The 13,981-nt window shown below is 37.2% G+C and overlaps 1 protein-coding gene across 2 annotated transcripts in view; it reads left to right on the top strand.

The window, feature by feature from the left end:
* The window catches only part of ptn (pleiotrophin), a 61,032-nt gene that overhangs the window by 27,984 nt on the left and 19,067 nt on the right, over positions 1–13,981 (top strand). The window lies entirely within an intron of this gene.

Here is a 13,981-nt window from a genome sequence, read left to right as displayed (position 1 = left end):
TGTAATTAAAGTTGAAAATGCACCAAAACCACACAGCTCATGAAAGATTCGACTCTCCTGATGCAGAAGCAGATTCTCACTTTGCAAACAAGCAAGTTTTGTTGGAGTCTAACATAAACAGATGTCTTTTAGAGGAAAAAAATAGCAGAAAATAATAATTCTGTAGAAAGCACAGAAGATTTCTCAGAGGCAAACTTCACATTGACTTCTGAGAATTATTTGTAATATCTACAGTATTGATAGTTTGCCTGTGTTTGGCTCTTGAAGCCCTTGATCTGGTGTGTCTTGTGCTCCTGTGGCGTGCGAGTGTGGGCTGTAGAATTATAGGTAAGTGTCGGCCTTATCTTTCCACTAGCAGCTGTTGTCATGGGACACTGGTGGAAAACCTGGTTAGACTACACTGTAGGGTCTGTAGATTGATCTTAGACTATGATGAATAATCATACCCGCAGCTTGTGAGAAATGTATAATTTTCTGTTTCGGGATTCATGGAGAAAAGAAACATCAAAGCCTGGCTGGGAGCCAGGACAGGCACAAATGACAAAAAAAATCAAATAAAAAAAAGAAAACTTAAGTTTTCTTACAGTTTGTTATTATCGCTGTCAAATGGGATGTCGCAGAGCTGTCAGTCTACCACAGACTGGCAGCCTGGTGCCTTTGGAGACGCTGGTGTTGCGCTGCTATCAGTGATCAAGCTCATGCGGTTCTGACAATCCCATCTGGAACACCATTAGATCCCTAAGTGGATCATTCCATTACGTTCTGTTGGCTGCGTCTGGGAAGTCCAAATGTTAGTTCACTGGTGAGTGCTGGGTTGCTGGAGCCTATCCCAACCACAGCTGGGTGAAGGTCAGGTATACTCTGAACAGGTCACCAGACTGTCACAGGGTCACCATTTCACCATTTCTGCTTGTACCAAATCAGACACCAGGATACAAATACACTCTTTTTAAAATCTGTTTTTACATTTTCTCCTGATTTACAACGATTTAATTAAAGAAATAATATTTTTAGCTTAATTTTCTGTATATATATATCTCTTGCTTTATGGGAAAAATGCCACAAGAACATGTCAAAAACTCTATTTTCATTGTTGTGAAACTTTAACCACTTGACACATGGATTTATTTTTAGCTAAAAAAACAAAATTTACTTATGTTTTTGCTTTCAAGTAGTTGCTAAATTAAGCTAAGTTTGACCAGAAATGACCATGTTTGGCATCAAGGGGTTGATTAAAAACTAGGGGTGTGGGGAAAAATCGATTTTGGCTATATATCACAATCCAACATTTGGTGAGACATTGCAATATTTCATTTGGCGATATATCGTGATATTTCATTTGAAGATATATTGCAATATTTCATTTGGCAATACATCGTGATATTTCCTTTGGTGGTGTATCGTGATATTTCATTTGGAGAAATATCGTGATATTTCATTGGGTGGTGTATCGTGATATTTCATTTGAAGATATATTGCAATATTTCATTTGGTGGTGTATCGTTATATTTCTTTTGGTGGTGTATCGGGATATTTCTTTTGGAGAAATATTGTGATATTTCATTGGGTGGTGTATCGTTATATTTCTTTTGGTGGTGTATCATGGTATTTCATTTTGCGATATATCATGATTTTTTTGGGTGATAACATCGTAATATTTTATTAGGTGATATATCGTGATATTTCATTTGAAGATATATTGCAATATTTCATTTGGTGGTGTATCGTGATATTGCATTTGAAGATATATTGCAATATTTAATTTGGTTGTGTATCGTGATATTTCTTTTAGTGGTGTATCACGGTATTTCATTTTGCGATATATCATGTTTTTTTTTTTGGGTGATAACATTGTAATATTTAATTTGGCAATATATCGGGATATTTCATTTGACGATATCATGATATTTCAATGGCGGTGTATCGCGATATTTTATTTAATGATATATATCGTGATATTTAATTTAACAATATTTCGTGATATTTCATTTGGGGATATATATCGTGATATTTCATTTGGCTATACATAGCGATGTTTCATTTGGTGATACTTGTATCAATTTAAATGTTGACAACACTTAAAAAAGTGAAAAATTATGTTCTGTGAAGTCTTGGGATATCTCACGAGATATAGTGTATCGTGAGACACGTATCGTGATACGTACCGTATCGTCAGACTCTTGCCAATACACACACCTAAAAAAACTATTAATTTCTGAATGAAACTGAATTGTTAATAAGTATATACATTTCAGACTTTTGCAGCCTACAATATCAAATATTTTTTTATCAATAAGTCCTGACTTACAGCTATATTGGTTACATAATTAAAAGACCTAAAATCTAGATGATTCCATTCAGGAAAATTGAGATTTCTGCTCTTTTTCACAAAGCTGTCATGTTTCCCTTCCTGTGTTTACAGGCGATATTTATTTCACAGAAACATGCATGGTGTCACTGATGAAGTGGACACAAACACAATTTATCTTTCCAACTCTCCACTGAATAAAGAGCAGATAGAAGCATGGGAGAGGGATGGAGACGTGGAAAAAAAAGATGACTTAATCAGAAGTCACACAAACCTGCCCACGCAGAGCGCTTTCTCATCCAGCATTCTTTAATGAACAAGTGACTTGAGGTGCTTTCAGATCGAAATGAACACACACACACATTTCCACATATAAAGATAAATGTTGCCCACTCAATTAAACAGACACCTTCAAATTGACGCCTTTGGAGAGGCGGCAGGAGGGAAAAAAGAGGGAAAAAAGACGGGGGTGTTGGACTGGTGATGCTAACAGCGTCGGGCTTGAGAGATGGAGCGAGATGGAGTTCTGTTCCTGGGCTGTCAGCGGCTGCCAGGGGGAGCAGGCTGCACACATCCAGCAGTCAGACAGAAAGCATCTGAATAGGACAAGCCCAGCTATTTCAAGCAATCAAAAAGCAGCCGCATGGAAAGGAGAAGAGGAAAAAGGACACGGGGTGATAAGATGAGCCGGAGAGTGCAGAGGTGTCTCCATCTGCAGCTTAGAAGAAGAATTATGGTTTGGAATGGGAGGTGACGCCATCATTGATGATGGAGGTGGAAAAATGGAGACCATTAATGTGAATAAATGTAGAACAGATTTCTATTAAAATGTCGTTTGCAGTTGTTTTTGGAGTTTAACGCACAACAAGGTTATCACAGGACCTACAGACATAAGACTGATGTCCACAGGACTAATCCCCGCCTTCATGTTCAGGATTAGTGTATCTCAAAGCCTGAAAGGATTTACAGACATTGTTGATGATTGGCCACATGTTCTACAATGGTTAGATGAGTGGCTGGGAGGGTTTACGCTTGTAGAAAAGGAAGAAAACTTTAACAAAACCAACAATCAGTCTTCTTCTTTAGGTATTTCTTGAGTTTTTTTATGTGAAAGTCTTTGGTTTTGAAGCATTTTTGTATTCCTAAGGGTATCAATAGTTCTTTAATAATAATCTAAATTAGGACATATGGCAATACTTCTATTGTCTTTACTTGTAGAGTCAGTTGGTTTCTTATCCACTTAGATTTTAGAAAAAGATGTTCAAATCCTTGCTGGGTCTCCTCGTGGTTTTCTCTGGTCTCACCGATTTCCTCCCACAGTCCAAAAACAGGCTTCATTGGTGTCTCTAAATTGCCCCTATAAGTGTGCTTGATTTTTTCTAGGAAACAGTTTATGCAAAGTCCGCCCCCTTCCCATCATTCCTTTGCTTAAACGCTCTCCAATTCCAGCTCTACAGCCCTAATCTAATACTACCAGTGGAAAAAAAAAAAAAAAAAAATGGGGGAATATTGGAGCTATTCAGGTGTACAATTTTGAGCCAGATACTAACTCAGACGAGGAAAACGAAGACGCTCATGGATCAATGGATACCTGGACTATCATCACCTTTTTCAACAGCATTTTTCTGTCTGTTCCTGATGTGCAAAAAAATCAGAAATGCAATTTTAACACTTAATTTTCTCTTTATCCGTCCTCAGTCATCAGTAAAATGCAGAAAAGACGTTAAAATCACCAAAAACACAGAGTGGGTCACCATTGTGTTGGTCATAAACTCCAGTAAATTGAATTTGTGGCCATCAACTCAGTTAATACACACATTTTCATATCTTAAAGTTTGTTTTATGGCAAAAAAATGTAAAAATATGACTACTTTTACTGTTTAGACTCCACTTCTCCCCCTGACTCAGAGCTGGAACTCAAAAACATCCTCCCCAAGTCCTGTTTTACATCTTTTTGGCAATTAACTGAAAACGATAGCAGAAGTGCCTGCCGGCCGCGTCCAGGTGACCGCGGCTCTCCGGGGGAGATGGGAAACAGGATGAGCAAACGCTAAAATACACAAAAACCAGGAGAGGCCTGACCGTGACTCCAGCGAGGCAGCCATCCAACCATCTGGCAGCGTGTGGAGACAGCAACCAGATATTTATGGAGGTGGATAATGAGCTGCAGCTGACACCTTACACGCACATCAGGGACGGTTTCTGCAGTCGAGGTGGACAAAAACGTTCTCAGATGAAGCAGGGACGCTAACATTTTGTGTGTTTAACCCTTTAACACTGGAGCTCCAGAGTTTAAGTTCTTTAATTTACTGATTTACACCGTAATTCCAGCAGATTCTGAAGAAGAAAACCAAAAACAAGCTATTTTGGCAATTACTAAGAATTTTTAGGCTATTTTGGAGTGTAGCTAAAATTTCAGCTACATGCTAGCTACTTTGGCTAATTTAGGCTTTATTTTCATTTTTTAGGCTGTTTTTGAGTTTAGCTAATATTTCTCCGACATAAAAGCTATTTTAGTTAATTTATGCTTTTTTTTTCATTTTTTAGAGTATTTCAGAGTCTGGCCAGTGTTTAGGCCACACGCTAGCTGTTTTGGCTAATTTAGGCTCTTTTCTAAGTTTTTTAGGTTATTTTGGAGTGTAGCTAATATTTCAGCTACATCCTAGCTATTTTGGTTAATTTAGGCTTTTTTTCATTTTTTAGTCTATTTTGGAGTTTAGCCAATATTTGGACCACACGCTAGCTGTTTTGGCTAATTTAGGCTCTTTTATAAGTTTTTTGGGTTATTTTGGAGTGTAGCCAATATTTAAGATGCATGCCAGCCATTTTGGCTAATTTAAGCTTTTTTAAAAAGTTTTTAAGCTGTTTTGCAGTTCAGCTAATATTTCATTTGCGCGCTGTTTTGGCTAATTTTTGCTTTATTTGTTTTTTAGGTTTATTGGATTGTTGCTAATATTTTAGCTACATGTTGGTTGTTTTAGCTAATTTAGATTTCATGTTTTTTTAGGTTGTTTTGGGGTTGGGCTAATATTTACACGCTAGCTGTTTTGGCTAATTTAGGCTCTTTTTCAGTTTTTTAAACTATTTTGGAGTCTAGCTAATATTTCAGCTACATGCTAGCTATTTTGGCCAATTTAAGCTTTTTTTTTTGTTTTTTAGGCTTTTTTGAGTTTAGCTAATATTTTAGCTACATGCTAGCTGTTTTAGATAATTTAGGCTGTTTTAGAGTTAGCCTAATATTTACACGGTAGCTATTTTTGGCTAATTTAAGCTTTTTTCAGTGTTCTAGGCTATTTTGACGTTTAGCTATGTTTTCAGCGACATGCTAGCTGTCTTAGCTAACCTATTTTATTTCTTAAGTTTTTTAGGCTAATTTAGCTTTTAGCTAATATTTTTACCTTGCTATCAGCTTCAGCGTTTTTAGCTATCAGCACTAGCATCTTAAGCGGCCAATTTAGCTAACAGCATTCACACTAAAATTATTGCAGGTAAAGTAATATATCTAGTTCATACTGTTGTAAAAAAGTTACGTTTTTAAAGTTTTAAAAATTTGTTTTACAGTGTTTAAAAAATGTTTATCCTGTTCAGCCCCTAAGTTGTGTTTTGGATTTTGACCCATATTTTGACTTGTGTGATTGAGTTTGACACCCATGTGTTAAAGAGTTAACTTTCTGTCCTTTTTATCTGGAGTAAATTCTTACTTACTAAAAAAAAAATCATTTTCACATCATCTTGATAATTTCCCCCAAAAATGTTGAAATGTTTACATCATGATTTATTTCTAGACAGGAGCTGCTTCACCATGTTTACCCTCAGAGCTGACACTAATTGGCCCCTTCAGGTGGAATAACTGTACAGATTTATGGTAATGATAAATAAACCCAGTAAGAAATGACTGATAAGTCAAACTCTGACAGGTTTTTTTGAACGAGGATGGGAAATTTGCATCTTAGCATCTCAATCTCAATTATTTCGGGAAAAAAACTATAAATGTTTAGTTGAAAATATAAAGTTTTTCATGTCTTTGGTTCCAGGAGTGGTCTGTTCCTCATCTGGTTGCACCTGGTTTTAGTTTGTGAAACCCAGAGCTGATTCTAGTTTAATTACTTCCCCTGTGTATACAACTTTTGTGCTTTTATTTGTTATAAAACAGACATTTTGCCTTCATTTCCGATCTGGTGTTTTGCCTCCGGTCTTCACTTTTATACGATTATTTTGAGATCTGTTTAATTTAATGTCCTCTTTTTTTAATTAAACGTTGTTTATTCACTTTTCAACATAACTTCCTGCACTTGAGACGGCAGCCTGAACCGAAGACTGACCTAAAGATGTTGTACTTTAGGTCACTTTGTGTTTTTCGTGGCTCGTTTTTGTGTATTTTCAGAAGAAATTGCTCCAGTTTTTGCTTCCATCACACAACTAGAGAGATGAGAGGACAAAAAGGAAACCCAGAGAGAGGTTGGAGGCATTTTTAATGCGAAATGGGAGCGTTTAAACATGAACTAAAAAGCCGCTCATTTCTGCTGTTTCAGCTCCACTGCGCTCAATTGTTTTTTTTTTGTTACTTTCTTTATCATTCTACCAGCTTATCACTCTGAAGCTCAACTTGGCTTCCAGGATCTCCTCCTCCTCCTCCCTCACACGGAGCGCCACACGCGGCGTTTTTCTTCTGCAAGCGTGGCTCCCTGGGGCCTCCTCGGGGGCTGTTCCGAGAGATAGCGGGGACCCCATCCGCACTCCCCCAATGTCTGACCTTTAAAAAAAAAAAAAAAAAACACAAGTCAGAGAAATGTGTGGCACTTTCCTTTAATCATCTGTACAGAAGCACATGAGAAATATTGCTTTTCCTCAATTAAGGATCCCGGCAGCCCAGCGGGAACGCTGCTACTTCAGTGGATGCCGAACTCGGAGGTGTTTGTTCAATCAGCAGAAATTCCCTCTAAAGATTATCCATAAAACATCCATATCCCTGCAGCGGCCGCCTGCCACTTCATGCTTTTGATTCCGGTGACTTTTTTAAGGTATATGCTGACTCTACTCGTGTGTTTCTCAAAGGCTTTGCTGGTCTGAAATGTCTCTACATCAGCTCACAGAAGACACAGGTGGAAAAAAGAAAACCTTCTTTGGAACCAAAAGTGCTCCCCGAGGAGGTACAGGCTTCTGATCGAGACGTTTTCTGCTTGACAAGAAGACAAATAAACCACCAGAAAACATCAGTTCATCCGTGTGTAAAGAACTTTTCCAGAAGGATGAATTTTATCTCCAAATCTATTCAAAACGGTAAAAAATGTAAATCAAAGAGAATGAAGGAAAATCCACCAAAAGAGAAAAAATGGGTTCAGTCTCTCCGATCAAAGGGGAAAAAGGTTTTTGTTGACTATATATCTGCACCAAAAGTATTCTTTAGTGCTCACAAATCAAGCTAAGCTTATCAAACAATTCTTAATGATCAGATTTATAGTTTGTAACCAATAAAATCGATTCTGATTTAATGAGAATTCATATGTTGAAGATAGATAAAAAAAGAATAAATTTGTCTATGATGGACTGAACTCTAAGAATAAAATATTGCTAGTTTTAATTGCAAGATTTATTGAGTCCAATAACAGATTTTCCTTCAATTTTTATAAAGAAACTTTGTAGTTCAAACTCTTTAAAGTGTCTTAAAAACCAAACTATTTCATATCTGACTCACTGAGTGAATTATTTTTGTCAATATTTTGTTTCTCATGTCGAAAATTGCATTTTTCAAACCGTTCGTAAAATCTTTTAGCCTCACATGTAAAGTAAATATTCAACCAAAAGGTTTTCGATCACTTTAATGAGCCACAAAACCAGGAAAGTCGTTAAGTTAAGTATAACACCAAAGAGAGAAGCTTTTATGTAATTTTCATCTGCTTTTAATTTACAAATGGAGTCATTTTTCTGAAATGGTCTTTTAGCTTGATTGTGAATCACATGTTCTTTTTTTTTGCCGTTTATGGAAAAAAAATGTATTTTTTCAACTTAACTCAAAAAATTTGCTTAATTTCTTAAAAAGAATATCTCGAAAAGCAATTTCTCAATTTGCGTCTTCTCACCGCATTAGAAAAAGTGAAAAATTGGAACCACTTTCCTCATTTTTCATCTCCAGCGTTAATCTCACATCGACTCCAGACAAAACATGAACCTAAATTCACGAGGGAATTAGTGTATAATGTATTTGTATTAGAATGTTTAACCATCTTCAGAATTTAGTAAATCCCTTTCAGCATCTTAGGGTTGCTGGAGCCTATCCTTGCTACTTTTGGGTAAAAGGTGAGATACACCCTGGACAGGTTTCCAGCCTATTATTGGTTAATGATAAAATGTGTGAATAAATCTCTATATTAGAGTATATTAGTATTTGTGCAAAAGTATATAGTACATACAAGTACAAACATAGTCATGTTTGGGTAAAAGTGAACCAATGTCTCGTTATCTGTGGGTATAAATTCGAGCTCAGCTCTGCAGTTCACGCTGCCAAGATAATTGACTTAACTTCCAGTGTGGAGCGTCTGGGTAACTGATCGAGACAAGCTGAGGCCAGAGCTCGTTTGTCGCAGCTTTTCCTCGTGTTTGCATGGATCCGGTGTGAGATCAGTGATTCTCTATAGACAGATGGAGAACGGCTGCTAATGATATGATCAGCTGTGGATCCTCCCTGATGTCAGTGACGAGAACGGGGATGCTGAGCTGAAAAGGGGATGTCTTAGAGTGAACGGAGAGGGATAAATAATAGGATTATGATATTTTTAATGAGTCGTTTTATGGTTCTTGACAAAATAAAATAGTGTCCTGAGAGGAGTGAGAAGGTGTAAAACCAAAGGAGCTGGATGAAAATGGTTGACTGTTGGCTTAAATGTTGGTAAATCCCTGAAAAAATGGGCAATTGAAGGAAAATCGTTACATTTTTCAAAGAAAAAAAAAAAACTAAGAGTGGTAGCCAACTCGGACCAATCACCGCTCACTAACATGGCGACGTCTGTACCGTGGAACAATGGCGACCATTTTGACTTCATTCCGGATCAGAACCATACGGCTGGACATTACTCATATTGATGGACATTTGTATGTAGCAAGTGAAGATTTACGCCAGCGAGACACAGAGCTATCATAATCAGACAGGAGGGAATCAGGGGCGGAGCTACTCGTCTCAGCACCAAAAGCCACGCCCCCTCAGAGGAGATTTTGGAAACAGAGGCTTCAGATCAACATGAAAAATGTTTTTTAAGACATTTAGGTTGTGAGATTTTGGTTAAAAACGTAAAAATCATAATTAAAACACTACTGGGAGCGTTTTTTGAATAAAACAGGAAAGGAAAGGTGACCAGATATATGATATAAAATGTAGAAATTACTACAATCCATTAAAGAATTTAGACCCGTCTGGGACTTCACAGGAAAAAGTCTCTTTAATAGTATCTGTAATAAAGGTCCACTTATCCGTTTATCATCCTCTTCTGCTCAGGTCACAGTAAAACACAAGAAAAGAGATTACTTCGTCTTAAAAGTCTTATTTTCAACAAACTAATATTTTAATGTGTTCTAAGCCCAAATAGTTATCCAAGAAAGAAACATTAGAAAAATTCGAGTCATTTATCAACAAAATGTATGAACAGAAGAGTAATTAAATCAGTTTTATATCATGCAACGACCTAAAAGTGTCAATCATGGTTGCATTGGTTTAATTTTAATTGCTCCTCTTATTACAGTGAAGTTCTCTTCACTTTCTTCCAACAACTTTCCTTTATGCTGTAAACACTGACGTATGAACAGCACTAAGCGATAAAACTCGACTCTCAGAGTGCGATATTCCACAAACACTCATCTGCTCCCAAGTAGGTTCAAAGGGAAATATTAAAAGCCCAAATAAATCCTTCGATAAGAAAGGGCGGTTTTCATAAACCCATTATAGAAAAGCTTCTCCTTAATTACATTCTCCCCCATATACATTTAAGCCTGTACGTTTTTTTTGATTAACAAGGAGTCAAATCGGAGAGCAAACTTATTCAATTAAAGAAGCAAACTCCACTTCCTCTGGCTGGGATTGTTGGGGGGGTTTATCCGCAGTGCTGACTCAGCACACCCACCCACCCAGGAGTTCTGCTCTGCTTGGACCATATAAGTGATGAATTACTAGAGAACTTATTATTTTACGTTTATGGCGATCACCGTTTGCTTCCTTCAAGTTGGTTTAGCCCCACCTTTACTCTTTATGGATGAATGAAAGGCCACTTTCCCATGACGAGATCTTTAAATTTATGAAAGATAAATTTGGAATAAAGTGTTCCTTACATGAAGAAGGCGGTACAGACTGGTGATTATATTCTCCGTATTGGTTTGAGCACTCGCAGGATCGCTGCAGGTCTATTGATTTGCAGAGGCTATTTGCTTCGCTTCTCCTCCACTGTCCCTCTGACCACAAACGCTCAGCGGCGCCGGAATCAATTTGACGAAAGGAGAAGTCTCGACAGGCTAATTGAGCCGCCGTCTTGGGTTTTTCTCCTCTTTACCTTTTTCCCAAATGGAATGCTGACTGAAATCAAGCCTTAAAAATCTAATTCTTACATATATTGAATACCGTATTTGCCGTTGTACAAGGAAAACTTAAAAGCCTTAATTTTTGTTTGGTGAATAATATGATAAGTAGATCTTACTATGTTGACAGCACTCAGTCAAAATGTTTGATTGGATGTTGACGTGAATATGCTAACATGTAGCAGCGTTAAATGTTTAGTTTTTATATGTTACTAGCAAGGTTGGGAGATAATAAAATCACGTTTATCTGAGTTATATTTAGGCTAAAGTTGCTAGTTAGCTTGTTGGATACGCAAAGTTGGACGCCATATTGGGTGGGTCGAGATGCCCGTTTACTGCTGTTCTACCATGTTACAAACAGAGCTGGAAAAACAAGAATGTAACTTTTCACGACTAAATTATTACCGTCAGCTAATAAAGGAGAAACTGAATGAGTTTAATCTCAATTGTGAACATTTAGGCTGATCTTGTGGTCTGTTCAAAGTCAACAGTAGCTTTAGACTTTACACTATTTCCACGTTTTCTGGAAGGACGGACAATCTTTTTTGCTTTACTTTATGGAGGACGACTTTGGTATTTGTGTGAGTGTTCAATCCCAGACCAGACAAACTCCTGGTAAAAAGATTACTTATCGGAGGAAATCCCTGTACGGGATTTAATTGTTTAAAATATTACGTAATTTATGTGATTTTTCAGCCCCATTGAAAATGAATGGGAATTTTTTCAAATCCTTCAAAAACATTTTTGAAACCTATACAATCTTGTTATCAAAACGTTCAGGACATTCATGCTAGAACTTTACGCATTTTAAAATTTTATGCAATTTTTTTCAATTCTTCGCGCACATTTTAAAAATATGCAATATTGGTATCAAAATGTTCTGCATATTCAGGACATTATCGAGCAATTAAAGTAAATTTCTTCCACATTCAGCAAAAAGTATTCACACAAGATTATCTAATGCATTTGTTTAGTTTGTTTTAACATTTAACTTCACACAAGTTTGTTAATTTGTTTACGTTTAGTTTAATTCATGTACATATGAAAGTGTGCATATGTACTACTTTCTTGTTGTGGAGCAGCAAAAATAAAAAAAATAAAAAAACATTAAACTTGTGCTCGATCAGCCAATTTAATTCATTTTGACATAAAAATACTATAACAAATCATCTGCAAGGTATAAACGCACAAATACCTTTATTTAATTTTACATTAATAACTGCTTTTCCTCAGAGCTAATATCCTTCCTCTTGTTGTTGTAGTGATTTTAATCTTCTTTTATAAGGCAGGATTATTGTATTAGTCCGAGGCACGCTGGCCTTGGGTTCTCGATTTGATTCCTATTTTGTAGACCGTTTAAAATCCTTTCAAAAATCAGTTTGTGCTTTGATTTGACTCCTTTATGTGTTTTGTCTCTTATGTAAATTACATTAATTTTTTAAATCAAGTTGAGTCCCACCATTTTTATTTAACAGGATGAGTTGTTGGACGTGTAAACCTGCTTATCTCTGCATGACTATGAAGAATGTCTCCCTCAGAACCTTTAGAAAACAATTTGAGAGAAACTTTTTCTTTGACCTGCATGGCGACGGAGGGCTGGAGTTCAGCAAACCTTCAGGTGTTGCAATTTTCTTTTGCTTTCGGAGTGTGAGGACACACTATGATTAATGACTCCTAGTTTATGTGTCGAGATGCTAGTAAGATTATTAAACTAAAGATGCATTTTGCAATATCCATCAGTGGACGGATTTTAGGCAGGTGCAGTTTTTAATTACTGCGTGTGCCGCCGCTGCAGAGCTGTGCAAAAAAGATGAGGGGAAAAAAATTATGCAAACGCATGAGGATGCCCTTTAAGTTGGCACCTCTTAGCTCTCCTTATCGAGGTGTCACACCGGCTGCACACGTGTCTCCTCGACGAGTGTCAAGGGCTCATCCAGTCGTAGGTGAAGTCAGGCTTTTGAAACTGGAGCATCCATCGACTTTTCGCTTCGTTTATTAACCTCAGCAGGTGGAGTAAAGTGACATTTCACAGGATTTGGCGGCTACAGGGGAAATGGTTAAGTAAGCTTAATTCTAAGACTCGGTTTTCCTCCAGAGAGGGCTCATTTGAAGTCATCACCTGACTCCATTATTATGCTTGTATTGCACTGGGACTCCATCATTCTGCGTGTGACTAACGGAGGGAAAAGCTCTCTTATCTTCCAAAGACCACTATTTCTTTTTCATGAAAAAACGATCTTTATCGGGATGCTTTTATTGGATTTTTTTTCTATACAACCCAGAACTCGTTGTGTTTGCTCCTTACAGTACAGATTTAATGACTTTTTTTTCTCTCCTTCCTTTTGTCCCCTTTTTTTTGTTTATGAACAGTTTGGAGTCCTTTAGAGTCAATGTTGAAATGAAAAAGGCTGGTCGTCTGAAGCATTTAATCAAAACTGGATTTAGCCACAAATAGAAGACCTCAGATCCTTTTGTCGTGCAAATGCAGACATCAGGCTTATTATTAAAGTTTTTGACTTATGAAAAACATCCGCCTCGTTTAAAAAACTAGATTATTACTAGTTTTGTCTACAAAAGTTAGATATTTTTTAAGGTACTTTTTACTCTCTCTTAAGTACCAATGTCTGGTGGAAGATCTTCAAAAAAAAGGGAAAGGGCAACATTACCCAAAAAGACAGCAATAATTTCCCTGGCAGTGCAATTTAGGAGCTTTCTCCTCAAATAAAACCAGCAGGGGGATCAAATAAGGTTTTCATGACATCTTATTTTTATTTGTTAAAGCTTAAATCGTGCACTGTAAATGTGAAACGTTAGCTGCAGAGAGAGTTCCACAGACGACAAAGAGACATCTTTTTCCTGACGGTTCTCGCACTTGTGCGGCGGGTTTATGGGGAGGGGCCATGCAGACACGGCTCTTTTCTTGCTGCAGGTGTGATCTTTCTTTGGACACATATCCTGCAGGTCAGCCACCCTTTTTCACGCTTAAAGCCGGTCCACACGCGAGCCTCTGGGTTATTTCTGCTCCAAAGAAGCAAATAGAAGCAGACATTTGGTGGCAGTTACACTTTAGCTGGAGAACAATTTGAATTGTTGCCAATTTAAGATAAATATCTG

This window comes from Oryzias melastigma, linkage group LG23 (assembly GCF_002922805.2).
Source record: "Oryzias melastigma strain HK-1 linkage group LG23, ASM292280v2, whole genome shotgun sequence".
In the NCBI taxonomy this organism is placed as follows: domain Eukaryota; kingdom Metazoa; phylum Chordata; class Actinopteri; order Beloniformes; family Adrianichthyidae; genus Oryzias; species Oryzias melastigma.
The sequence above is the reverse complement of the archived record's forward strand: the minus strand, read 5'-3'. Positions and strand labels throughout refer to the sequence as shown.